The sequence below is a fragment of the Psammomys obesus genome, unplaced genomic scaffold (genome assembly GCF_907164565.1).
Source record: "Psammomys obesus unplaced genomic scaffold, mPsaObe1.curated_primary_1811, whole genome shotgun sequence".
Lineage (NCBI taxonomy): Eukaryota > Metazoa > Chordata > Mammalia > Rodentia > Muridae > Psammomys > Psammomys obesus.
Genome location: NW_026591086.1, coordinates 6,175,749 through 6,189,008, shown reverse-complemented (window position 1 = coordinate 6,189,008; position 13,260 = coordinate 6,175,749).

The following is a 13,260-nucleotide window of genomic DNA, read 5'->3' as shown; positions in this document are numbered from 1 at the left end:
CTGTGTGCCTCTCTGTCTCTCTGTCTCTCTGTCTCTCTGTCTCTCTGTCTCTCTCTCCCTCTCTCTCTCTCTCTCTCTCTCTCTCTCTCTCTCTATATATATATATATATATATATATATATATATATATATGTTTTTCTTCTTTGATAGAATTTTTAAACGTAATATATTATATAGGTATTTAGTCCCTTGGCTACACTGCCTCATGTACAAGGCACTAACTTTCCTTCTATTTATTTAATATTTTACTTATTCTTTGACAGTCTCATACATTTATAAACTATATCTTGATCATACCCATCTATGACTCCCCCAGTTGCCTTCAACATGTGTCCCTCCTGACTTTAATATATATATAAGCCATTGACTCCAATTATTCAAGCCTAAATGAGCACACACAAGCTACCAGCAGCCACACCCTGGAAGAAGAGTGAAACTGCCCACCCCACAGGAGTCACAAGTGCCAATTCAGCTGCGGTAAAGCCTCAGGACCCCCTCAACCCACCATGCTAGATTTTTGACAGGCTTGATCTCATGAAGGTAGCCACAGCTGCTGTGAACGCCTGACTTAAACAGCCGTGTCTTGTCCAAAAAACATTTCAAAGCGTTCCTCCCTATTCCCAGCTCTACTCTTGTTCCCTGTCCACACTCTATGAAGCTGCCTGAGCCTCGCAGAAGTTGTTACAGATGTATCATTTAATGCTGAGCACTCAGTAGTCACTCACCTATTCTCATTTATCTTTTTTCTATTTTCCCTTTATTTAACCACATTACAGCCTTATTCCAGTCCCCTCCCTCCTCTCCTCCCAGTCCCACCCTCATGTCCCCTTTCCCCATCCCCTCTCTCCTCCTTCTTCTTACAGAAGGGGAGGACCCAAAGGGTACCATCCCACCCTGGCACCTCAAGTCACAGCAGGACTAAATGTATCCTCTTCCACTGAGGTCTGGCTAGGCAGCACAGCTAGGGGAAAGGGATCCAAAGGGAAAGCCGACAGCCCCTACTCCCACTGTTAGGGGACCCATATGTTGACCCAGCTGCACATCCGCTACATGTATGCAGAGGGTATATGTCAGTCTTTAGTTGGTGGTTCAGACGCTGTGAGCCTCATGGGCCAAGGTTAGTTTACCCTGTAGGGCTTCTTCTGGCTATTTTCATTATCACAAGCAGCTATACCACTCTGCATTGACTGCTGCCCGCCACCCCTCATTAAGACATTCTTGCAACTGACAACTTCTGAGAGAGGAAGAGTCAGTTTTGTTTAAGAGTACAACCAACCCTTGTTTGGGTTGGCCACCCTCCAGTGAAGGCCACACCTCCAAGAGTATGTGAGCAGCACAAACTGAAGGGTTTGAAAACAAAAAAATAGAGAACAGTTGGTTGGACTGGAAAGTGGAGATGGCTCTGGGAGGAGTGCGGAGAGGGGTCTATTACAATCAAAATACAATGTATGAAATCCTCAGAGAACTAAGAGAGAGAGAAAGAGAGACAGACACAGAGAGAGACACACACACACACAGAGAGAGAGAGAGAGAGAGAGAGAGAGAGAGAAAGGAAAAGAAGCTTCTTTGATTAAGGTAAAGAGCAACACTAATCTATGGATATAGACATCAGTGTTTAGAAGGGAACTCGACCACTCCCTCCTGTCTGTTTGGTAAAGGTGCTTCGTTGTGGCAGTTTCATTTACCTTCCTTTATGTTTTGTTTTGTTTTGATTTTTATCTGAAAGGTTTTAAGTCAAATTGTTTTCTGAATAATTTATGTCTTCTGAGATAAAATTCTACTCATGTTATACTACTGTATCTTGTTTCTTTGTACTTCAGAGTAACATTCTCTAACGTAGACATAGACATAGAAAGATCTCTGTCCTTATCAGAACAAAAGTTCGCGATAAGCGTGTCACTGGCCATGGTGCTGAAGATGCCAGGGATGAAAACTCAGCGACTACGCAGGTGTTGCTTGGAACTAGCATGAGAGTAAGCAAAATGGATGTGGTCTGGATGGATTCAGGTTGGGACCTAGAGGAATTGAGAAAGAGAAATGAAAGTCCTTTATGTAACTGTGGTGGTTAGTGGTAACGGTGTATTTGACAAACTCTAGAATCACCCAGGAGGCACCTCTGGGTGTGTTTCTGACAAAGTATCTTGACTACATTAACGAATGTGGGGCCCATGCTAACTGTGGGTAGAACCTTGACTGTCCAGTGGAGGCAGCTTGGCTCTGTCCCGCACACTCATTGTGCTCTCCTTCCGGCAACTGCAGATGTAATGTAGCTAACTACTTCCAGCTCTTCATGCACTTGGACAATGCCTTTGGGTAAATCTATAGCTGAACTTTTATGTTGTTAGGGAAGAGGGAGGGAGGGTAGACGAGTTGAGGTGGTGGGCTACAATCAGGATATACAGTGAATAAATTGTAAAAAAAAAAAATAGGAAAAAGCAAAAAGTAACCAAACAAAAAGAAATTTTATGTTGTTGTCTTCTAAGAGCATGTAAAACTCACTAGAAAGACTCCAGACATAACAGGATTTTTAATAAGACAGATTCCTTTATTCTGGTCTGTGAAACTAAATATGCAATAGGTCTATGTGCTAGTTCAGTGGTATCCAAAGAAAAAAGGAGAAGATAAGTTAACCCCAGTGAAGGAAGAACAGGCTTAAGACAGAACACTAAAACCAGGCCTACTAAGGAATAAATGTTTCTTTGCAAACCATCAATAGTCCAGCTCTAACCGCACCAGACAAAAAAAGTATCTCAAGAAAATTCTGTTGAAAATAGACTTATTCAACTATCTTGTTAAATAAACATGGTAGTAGAAATCAAACTGATATTAATGTGTATGATATCTTTTTTACTATGTATTCATAAGCAAGACAACAGTTGGCTTTTCTAAATTTGCATCTCCTCACTTAGAAAGAAAATAATACATTCATATTTTTGCTTGTCATAAATATGAAATGAGTTAATTTATAAAGAGCCTGTACACAGAAAGGCAATACCCTATGCTGGTCAATGGCTGTTTTATAATGTCCTCTTTTCATTTATAAAGCTCTATGAAGTTGTGGTTAACATAATTCCTGGACTGGAATATCATACAATTGTGAATCTCCAGCAGCTGTGGTGTTTGGGGAAGAGAACACACACACACACACACACACACACACACACACGCCCTCAGCTATTTTTGTGGTTAAAAAAACCTATACCTTGAGTTGGAGAGATGTCCCAACAGTCAAGAATATGTACTGCTGTTCTCCCAGAAGATGTATGTTTGATTCCCACACCCAGGTTATGGGAATCAAAATCACCTGTAACTCTGACTCCAGGGAATCCAATGTCTCTGGCTTCCAAAGCCTCCTCCACTACACACACACACATACATACACACACACACACACACATACACACACTACACACACACACACCTTAAAAACATTTTAAAGAGCAATATATAAGAGTGTTTAGAAAAGGAAGAAGAAAGTGATTAGATTATATTGATCTCATGAAATTAAAGAAATAATTTCTAAAACACCAACATGTAAAAAAAAATCTAAAACTACCATGGTCTGAATAATTATATCCTTCTACAATCCATATGTTGATGTTCTGATCCTCAAAGTAGTGGCACTATGTGGAGCCTTTTGAAAAGTAATTTTTCAGGCCTATTTTTTTGTCAATGGAACCAGTGCTTTTGTAAAAAGGGATCTCTCAAAGCCAAGTAGATTGTAATAAGGGAATATCTATGAACTAGGAAACTTAACTCCAACAAATACCAAATCTGCCAGCACCTTAATCTTGGACTTCCTAACTTCCAGAACTATGAGAAATAAATTCCTGGGGAACTATTTTATAAGTTGATGAATGTACAGAATTTTGTTAGAGCCGCCTAAGTGAATGAATACAGCATCCTAAAAATGAGGATGACTTTTCCTGTTATTTATCAAGCCCATCATAATTGTTGGATACTAATTGATGTTTTCAAGAACTGAGACCACTTAAAAGAGAGAAAAGATATCTTCCAAGCTAAAGTTCTCTGACTCCTCTCTTTCCTTCCAGCTTCATAAAACATCAACTATTGAAATGACCAATGAAACGGACCAAATGGTCATAGAAGCAACAAATATGGGGAAGATAAGAGCAGTGATGATAGTCACATTGAATATATGGAAGACAAAGTAAGAGATAAAAGCTATAGTTTAAATTTTCAGTTCTTCTACCAACCCTCAAGGAAGATGTAAAATGCCATCTTGCAGATGAAGAAATCGTTGCATGTGGGGCTACGTAACGTGCCCGTAGTCACACTTGATACTGTGAGGAGATAGTGGGGATCTGAATCCAAATTGTCCTGATTGCAAAGCACAGGTGATTTTTCCATTGCAAGGAGTCATGAAAAGAGAACATGTAGCCACCCTTAAAGTTTCCCAGAATGGCCAATAGCCTCAAGTACGGGCGCAAAGAAAAATATTTAAGTGGATGTGACTTGAATGATCATACTTTATATATAATCTTTGTATTTTGTGTTTTGTAGACTTCACTTCTGTATTTCAGCTGGTGTTGTCATGCCTTGATCTTGCCACTTGGAGTCACTGAGCAGCTCAGCTCTGGTCCTCACTTTGGGAACACCCTCATCTCCCAGCACCTGTAACACCATCTCTCTCCCACGGCCAGTCTTGTTGAGGATTGTGGACTTGGCCTCCTTGCTTCAAATCTTTTTCCTCTGGTCTTCCCATTTTCCTCTCAAAAACCTATTGCCAAGTCAAAAGAGGAAGATTTTCAGAAAATGCACAAAGCAGGTTTATTAATTACTTGACTTTGTTGCTTTGAAAAAATATAAAACGCAACTTGAAGAAAAAGTTTATTTTTTTTTTTGTCTCACAGTGTAAGAATACAGTTCATCTTGACAAGTAAGATAAGCCAGCAGGCAGTGGTCATACAGCATCCTCAGAGACAAACACTGGTGCACTTCTCACCTTTTCCTTATTCAGGCTGGAACTGCAGCCCATGAAATGGATAGTCAGGGTGGGACACCTCACCTCCATTAACCCATCCAAAAAAGTCCCTTACATGTGTCCTCCCTGATTTGCCTCTTAAGTGATCATAGGTTCTATCAAGTTCATGATCACAGAAGGATGGCGACATTTCCGCAGGGAATTATCAGAAAAGGTAATGTAATGGCCATAGCAGAGCAAAAGGTGTTTTCTTGTTTGTTTAAATCCTTGAACATTGATCAATGGCATCCCAAGAGACCAAGGTACCTTTTAACTTCAAACATACCATTATGGTTTGGTTTTTTTTTTTTTTTTTCAGTTTAATCTGTTAAAGACCCTGTCTACACTTGGGCAAATCCTAAGACATATTACTGCTCAAGCATCTTTTTAACAAAAATAAAATTAATTTTCCTGGAAACAGGACCTCCTACTATGGTTGTGTGTCTTTGATCATTGTCCAGAGTTTGCCAGAGGAAAACCACTAGCCGGACATAGCCTTTTGTCCAAAAAATGCTTTTTAGTCATAATGTGTCCCAGAAGAAAATCAAGAAAATGCTTTTAATAATTTCTACAGATAAATCCTTTTGAAACAACCTTGTTCTCTTTTGGAAAAGACATTTTTAACAATAAAACATCTCATCCCCTAATAAATTATAATACAATCATCACTTTTTAATTTTCTAAAATGCTTTCTTCTATTTAATGTGCGGCTTTACATTTAAAACCACAAAGCAGAAAGGAAAGTTACATTACATCTTCTAAAGAAGAGATAAGGGGGAGGGGTATGACGTCTCTAAGTCCCTGGAGCTGGTTAATAGCCAAGAAAAGATGGAAAACCATTGGTCTTTGTGAATTATTTTATTCCTTAGGTAACTCATTAACTATGACATTTTTATTCTGTTTCTATAAAAGGGAATCATTTGGAGCTTATTCAACAGATAAACCTACTAAGTATCTAAAACGTAGAGCCACATTAACGAGAACATTCAGCCTACCCATGAGCGTGATATTAGAGAGAAAGATGCATTCCATAAATTCCGTGACTCTTGAAAACACTGACTAATGAACCCCTGTTCTGATCATCTCATTCATTTAGACTTCGGTTGGAATCACCTTAACCTCTCTGAGTAGATTCTGTCCTACTGTTCTATTGATACATAGTTTCTGGGATGCGGTACAAGCTTCAGCTTGTAGACTGTACATTCCAGCTCTCCTGCGTTCTTATCCCACATTCGAAAAATAGTTTAGCCCAAGATCATAGACCATATGACCGCAGCTGTTCTCTAGAAGTAGGTTCTGAGTTTAAACCTTTTCTTGTTAAAATACTGGGATTCCCACAAGACTTTGATAACTTTCTATATTTATGTCCTTTCAGCTTTACTAGCACTTTTTATCTTTTTAATGTTCAGGAAAAAAAAATGCTTTTAAGATCACATGAATGAAAGAATCAGAGCAGCATGATGCCTGGTTTCAGTAAGAAATCAATGCCTGCTAAAAATACCCCGCATGAAATACCCTGGATGGACCATTTGTAGTTTCAGGGGAAGCCTTTGGGGAGCACATGGGCTTTGGCTCTGAAGTCTTATGGGTATGGTTCCCAAAGTGGAAAGGGTTTTTTTCCCCCTCTACACAATAACAGCTAAAATTGTGTGCCAAAGTTAACGTCTGAACATTCTTTTCTGAAACAGGCTGATGCTGAGAGTTCCACTCTACTTCCTTTGCATAGCCATCAACCGGGGAAATCAAACGGAAAACTTCAGAGGAAGGATAGTTGAAAAAAAAAATGCCCCTGATGCTTTGGTCATCGTTGGGTGGTTATAGGATACTGCCATGTGCTGAAAACACATAGAGAAATTGAAAGAAGACTACAGAATATACCTATAGATTTAGGGAGAATTGATACAGGGAGGCGGGCTCCTGTCCTGGTTTTTAAGTGGGGTAATGAATGCCAACAGGAAGGAATTGTCAACAAGAATTGAATGGTTACATTTCCACTACAGACTCCTTTCATTATCCTAGTCAATCCCCCCTTTTAAGCCCTCTGCGATGGCTATTTTAACCCTTCTCTACCTGGTTGAAATCATCTAGCCAGCACTGACCCCTTTACTTCTCATCCATTTTATTGAGAAAATAAGTACCTTTGGGCAGGAATTCCCTCACCTGTACACTGCACTGGCTGGTTACTGCATCCATCACTAGCTTTCTTTCTACTTTGTCACAATGTAAGTGTCACCCTGTTTTTTGTCTGATGCTCACCCCACCCGTCCTCCAGTCTCATTTGTCCCTGAGACATATGCAGTCTCTCATCAAGTGCAGTTAAAATGCTCCATTAGTTAGCACCTTCTTATTAAACTAGAGAAAGAAATGCCCAAGTCTCATACAGATTGGAGCTGACACGCACTTCTACATCTTTAACGTGGACCTCCTTTCTAGCTCCTGACTTCACTGCAATGATGTCTCACTGCATCCCATGCAGAACTCTCTCTCTCTCTCTCTCTCTCTCTCTAATCCACTCCACAGGAAACTGCATAGCTGACCATTCTTGCCTCCCTATAAATGGCACCCTTATTGATCACCTTTTTGCACCTTGCGTGTCCCCCGCTTCCAATACCATCAGTTTTGTTGAGTCAGCTCCTTAGTATAGAAACTATCCAAGGAACATGAGACAGTGAGCCAATCAAGATCTGCCACAGAGACCTGCCTGCAATCACATAAAGAATAAGTAGTATCTACAAAGGTCTGTAAAGCAGACCTGTGCAATGGACAACGGTCAAGTACTCAAGTACGTTTATCCATCTGAAAGAAAACAGTAACAGATGAGATTGTGGCTCTCCACCTCCCCCCACCCCCAAATGGAGAACTTCAGAAGCTTTCGATACTTTGTTCAACAACAACAACAACAAAAATGATTGTTAGTCTTCTAACAATCAAAACTCTCAGCGGAAGCCTGAAGCCATGAGCAGTCTCAAACTCTATATAAACTGAAACCATGGAAATGAAGTTATAGAGGAGCTAGTCATATCATATTATTCTCTATCCCTGTCTGTCTCCGTCTGTGTCTCTCTGTGTCTCAGTCTCTGTCTCTCTATGGGTCTCCATCTGTGTCTTTGTGTCTCTCTGTGTTTCTCTAGTTGTCTGTCTGTCTCTCTGTCTGTGTCTCTGTGTCTCTGTCTCTGTCTCTCTCTCCCATGAGTTCCTCGATGGTTTCTTACTAGAGTGTGTGAATGCACAGCTTTTCTGGCAAGCTTCTGAGGTGCACAGTCCAGACCTGAACAAACTTTCTACATCCTTTTCACTTAAAACAGTCAAGCTGCAGGTTAAGTCCAGTTAACAAATCACCATTGTATAAGGACCTTGAGTATACCATGAGACAATGAGCCCTGTGTGGGCCAATATGACACCACATCACTCACAAGAGATTGCTGAGCCATGGAAGAAGATAAGAACCCTCTCCTGCACTCAGCTTTTTGTCGTGGGTTCTGGGGATCAAACTTAAATCCTCATGTTTTACATAGTAAGCACTTGACCAACTGAGCTGCCACCCCACTCCCAGCTGTCTCTTCTTTTTAGGCACCTTCTTTATTCTAGGACATATCTAGCAGGTGCACAACAGGTACTCTGAGCTTGCAAACAAAGATTGGTTGGAGAATCAGTCTTTCCCGTGCTTACACTGGGATGGAGGCCTTGTGTGCTGATCACTAGAACTGGGCAATTGGCTGCAACTCTTGACATATACTAGTTCCAGGGAATATTTATATTTCTATGTTTAAAGCTTGAGCACAGTATCTATACTGTTTTCTGTGGTGAGAGCAACAATCCCTTCCCAAAACACAATCAAGATTTTCCATGTCTTACTGACTTTTCCATGCCATGGCTTCTTTTATCACTGCTCACACTATGTGCTCTTATTGTAGGTCCACAACCTGCTGCAGACCCAGAGGCAGGGATCCCAACACTAGGTCCTCTTTCAGGCTCTTCACTCCACTAGTTCGGTCTTTTGCTCATTTATTTCTTTATTCCAGAAATAATGGGTTCGCTCACTTGTCACCCACTAAGGACTTGGCTGAAGTTAATGAAACTAGTGTCTAAAATATTCATTTCCCTTTTATGTGATCAGGAAATATGTTAAGGGGAAAGTAAGTTAATAAATGGATACATAATGTAGCACTGAAGGTTTAATACCTCAACGGGAAGGCAACCAGAGGGGGAAAAAAACATTAAAGAGTGCACATAAGGCAATCTGTAGAGGAGATGCCGGAGGCCAAGACCTTCTCAGAACTCCTGAGCTAAAGGCTTCCATCTAGTCCTTTTCTTGGCCTGATTTTAAACGCTCACACAGTAGCCTTTGAAGTTCATATATTAAATCAAATATTCTCTTCATTCTTTCCTCTAATCTAAAAGAGTAATTATAGAATGCAGCTTCTGAGCTGTGCTTGTGCCCATGGATGGGAGATAAGAAAAAAATAACAGTTTTGCCAAATTAGCAGAGTGTATGCATGAAAGGAAATTCACAAATTACAGTGATTACTCTGAGCATCTGACTCCAGGAAATCACATCCAAGCAATAAAAATGGATGGAAATGGAAAACCCAAGAGCAAGATCTGTGGGCTCTGCACACAGACTGTCTGAACCCATTCTCATTGCCATCAGGCTGGCTCTGTGACCGTGAGAACTTGCTAGGCAGCGTGAGAGCCCCATGACCAGGCTGTCTTAGTCCTGTTGGAGGTGGAATCTATCTAGAGTATATTCACAGTGAGCATTCCAGTATAAACCACAGCTACACGTCACACCCCTGTGTAAAGCTCTTCCGTGCCTTCCTAGTGAGCACAGGCTTATAACCAGGCTCTTCAGCGTCACCTAAGACATCCTTGAAGATCAAGGTCCTGCTTACTCTGACCACACCCCATGATACTCTCTGTTATCCATTTACTCTTTTTGATGTGTTCTTTAAACCCTCCCTCCCAAAAAAAAACATGTGTTTTTTTAGTCTTTGGGAATTCCAGACCCATATTTTATAGCTCAAATCTAGGGTAAGTTTACCTGCATGTAAACTATGTCAATGCCTTAAATGAAAATGTCTCTGTAAAGACCAATAAGAGGCTGGAATGTTTGGTTTATTAATGATATTCAAAATAAAAACAAAACATTAATAAGTTAGAACAGTAAATACTACATGCATCTGATATTTGTGTTACTATTTTTTTTTCTAAGAAGACAACTATGTTTGCACTTAGGGTAAAATAAATCCACTTTTCCAACTCTACTGTCAGCCTCTCTCCAACTTGGAGCTTGTCATTTAGACATAAACAAAACCACTGGACAAGAGCACCCACAAATATTGTCTGACCGCTCTGTATCTCTTCATTCCAGACACTTGGAATCCTCAGAAGCTATAGGCATCATTTAAGGAGCATGAACAAAAGGAGCCAAGATTCTCACACATCTCATAATCAGGATTTTGAATCTTTGCAACACCAACAACAGTCAACCTATGGTCTTTTCTGTTTAAGGGAGCAGGCTCCCATGTGTTTAAGACACTAGAGCATAGGTTGATGAGACAGCTCAGCAAGTAAATGTGCTTCTCACCAAGCTGACAACCTAAGTTTGGTCCCTGGAACCTAGATACTAGAAGGAGAGAGTCAGGACCCGTGGATTGTCCTCTGACTTCCCTGCACAGCTATGGCACACGTGTGTGTATACATACAGATAGGTAGGTAGGTAGGTAGATTAGAAAGTTTAAAGACACTGGAGATAAAGTGTCCCTTAAGAAGTCATGTGGTTCCTAACTAACATAATACCAAGCTATGCTTCTCACACATTATTACAAAATAGCGATGGAGAAAATGGTAAAACAAGTATAGTAAGATTGAAATAAATGGAGAGGAGTTTCAGTACTATAAATGAAAGTGCTCGTCTTACTATCATTGTCGTAAACACAGCCAGTACAAAGCCAACTAGTCCTCCTGGGTTTTTCATAGCACACATATACAGATTTTAATAAAAATTTATAGTAATCAATTCAGAGGTAAATGAATCAATAACTCCGAATAAAATTTACTAGCAAATATTCGGTTACCGTTAACAGATCTGATTCATTTCTCTTGCATGATGTTTTTATTCAACCTAGTCAACTCCAGAAGCCAATTTTTGTCTAATACAGTGCGCACATTCCTTTCTTCTGTAACAAGTGGTTAGCTTCAGGTCACGGGTGCAAGATAATATGTTGATATTATGCTCTATATCAAAAGCTAAAACAACTTACGGATTTATTTTTGATCTAGGTGCAAAGAACAAAAGCTTAAGAGCCCTCTAGGAAAATGTTTTTTTTATGTTTTATAGCTAGCAAATGATTTCTTTGTTCTTTCATGAAATACAGCCGTGAAAGAAAATGTTAATAAAAATCACCATATAAAAATTAAACTGTGGCATAGCTGCAAGCCGAGCAAAGTGAAAATAGTCATAACCTGAGTGAGTATTGAGTAATGTTCAATTATTTATTTAGAGCAAATGAACCTATGGATATTTTTATTTTATTTTATGGGTTATAAATCCTATAGCTGCTATCATTATTTTGTTCCCCACATCGTCCTAGATTATCTCGAGAAAGCGATTCTTTGTCCTGATTTTTCTGTCCTTCAATACTGTTGTGTACTGCCTTGCTTTCTGGTACCTGTTTTCTTTTTTTGAAAAACTATTCTGAAACTCTGAACCAGTGGTGTCGGCACCGTTTTTAATGAACAAGAAGCTCCATAACCCTTCTCCAGCTCAATACAACCAGGAAAAAAGAGACGTGAGCCACGTCTTCTGACACTGGGGTTGATTTCACACTATAAAGCTAGTTGCATAATTGTATGTCTAAAGTGTTGTTGTTGACTTATAAAAGGACATGAAAATAACAGAGTGTGTGTGGTTTATGCTAAACATATGCATAGTGACAAAAGGCAAACAGCCTCTGATACCTATGAGCTGGCCTGGTACATACTGCCCTCACAAAGGACCCGAGTTTGGTTTCCAACACCCATTTCTGGCAGTTCACAACCATCTTTACTTCCAGCTCCATGAGATTCAAGACTTCTAGATCTGGGCAGCTCCCTAAAGATTATTTAAAGCTGGTGTCAACCGAGGGGTACCAACCCACCCTTACCCCAAGTTACAGCAGGACTAAGTCCACTGGGGCCTGACAAGGCAGCCCAGCAAGGGGGAAAGGGATCCAGAGGCAGGCAGCAGAGTTGGAGACAGCCTCTTCTCCCATTGTTAGAGGACCCACAGGTTAACCAGGCTGGACATCTGCTACATATGTGTAGGGGGTCTAGGTCAGGCCATGCTTGCTCTTTGGTTGGTGGTTCAGTCTCTATGTGCCCTTGACCCCTCCAGCTACCTGTATCCTTCCTCCCACTCTTCCACAAAACTCCCCAAGCTTAGCTTATTGTTTGGCTGTGGGTCTCTGCATCTGTTTCCATCAGCTGCTGGAGGAAGCCTCTCAGAAAACAGCTGTTCTAGGTTCCTGGATGTAATCATAGCAGAATATCATTAGTAGTGACAGGGCTGGCTCTCTCCCACAGGCTAAGTCTCAAGTCGGGCCAGTCATTGGTTTGCCATTCACTCAATCTCTGTTCCATCTTTACCCCTACACTTCTTGTAGGCAAGACAAACTTTGGGCCAAAGATTCAATTCTTAATAAGGGGATGCTAAGTTGTTGCCTTTGTTGCATGCAAAGTCAAACACCACTGTGCACAATAAATGTGTTTGAAGGGACCATTCATTCATTTTGTATGAGTTGAGTATTCTATTGACTATTGTGCTTTGACACTGTGAGCTTTAATGTCTTCAGAAAATCTGGAACCTGATTTGTTTGATATCTTTCTACTTCTCTTCGTTGCTCTTGAAATAGCCTTGACTTCTCTTAAGAGTGTCAGTGGCACACGAAGTGTCTGCCCCCTGAAGAGACAAGCATGACTGATCTCTGTTCCTTACAGCCTCACCTTGATGCACTGAGCAGTGAGGACTTTAAGTAATTTTTAGGCAGCTGTAATTGAAGAGATGTTATAGCATTGAAATTGTGCCAGTTACCACATTACTGTAGGCATAACTCAGACAAATCACAGACAGGAATGACTTCATGGAAGAGGCTTAACATTCACTTTCATAAGTCAGCTTTTTCCTTTGTTATTGGAAGCTTGCCACTGCCCAGGTTGTAAGAAAGAAGAATTTATCACGATGAATTATAAACCAAAGTTCAAGGGAACATATACGTAAATGTAAATAAAATAAATGT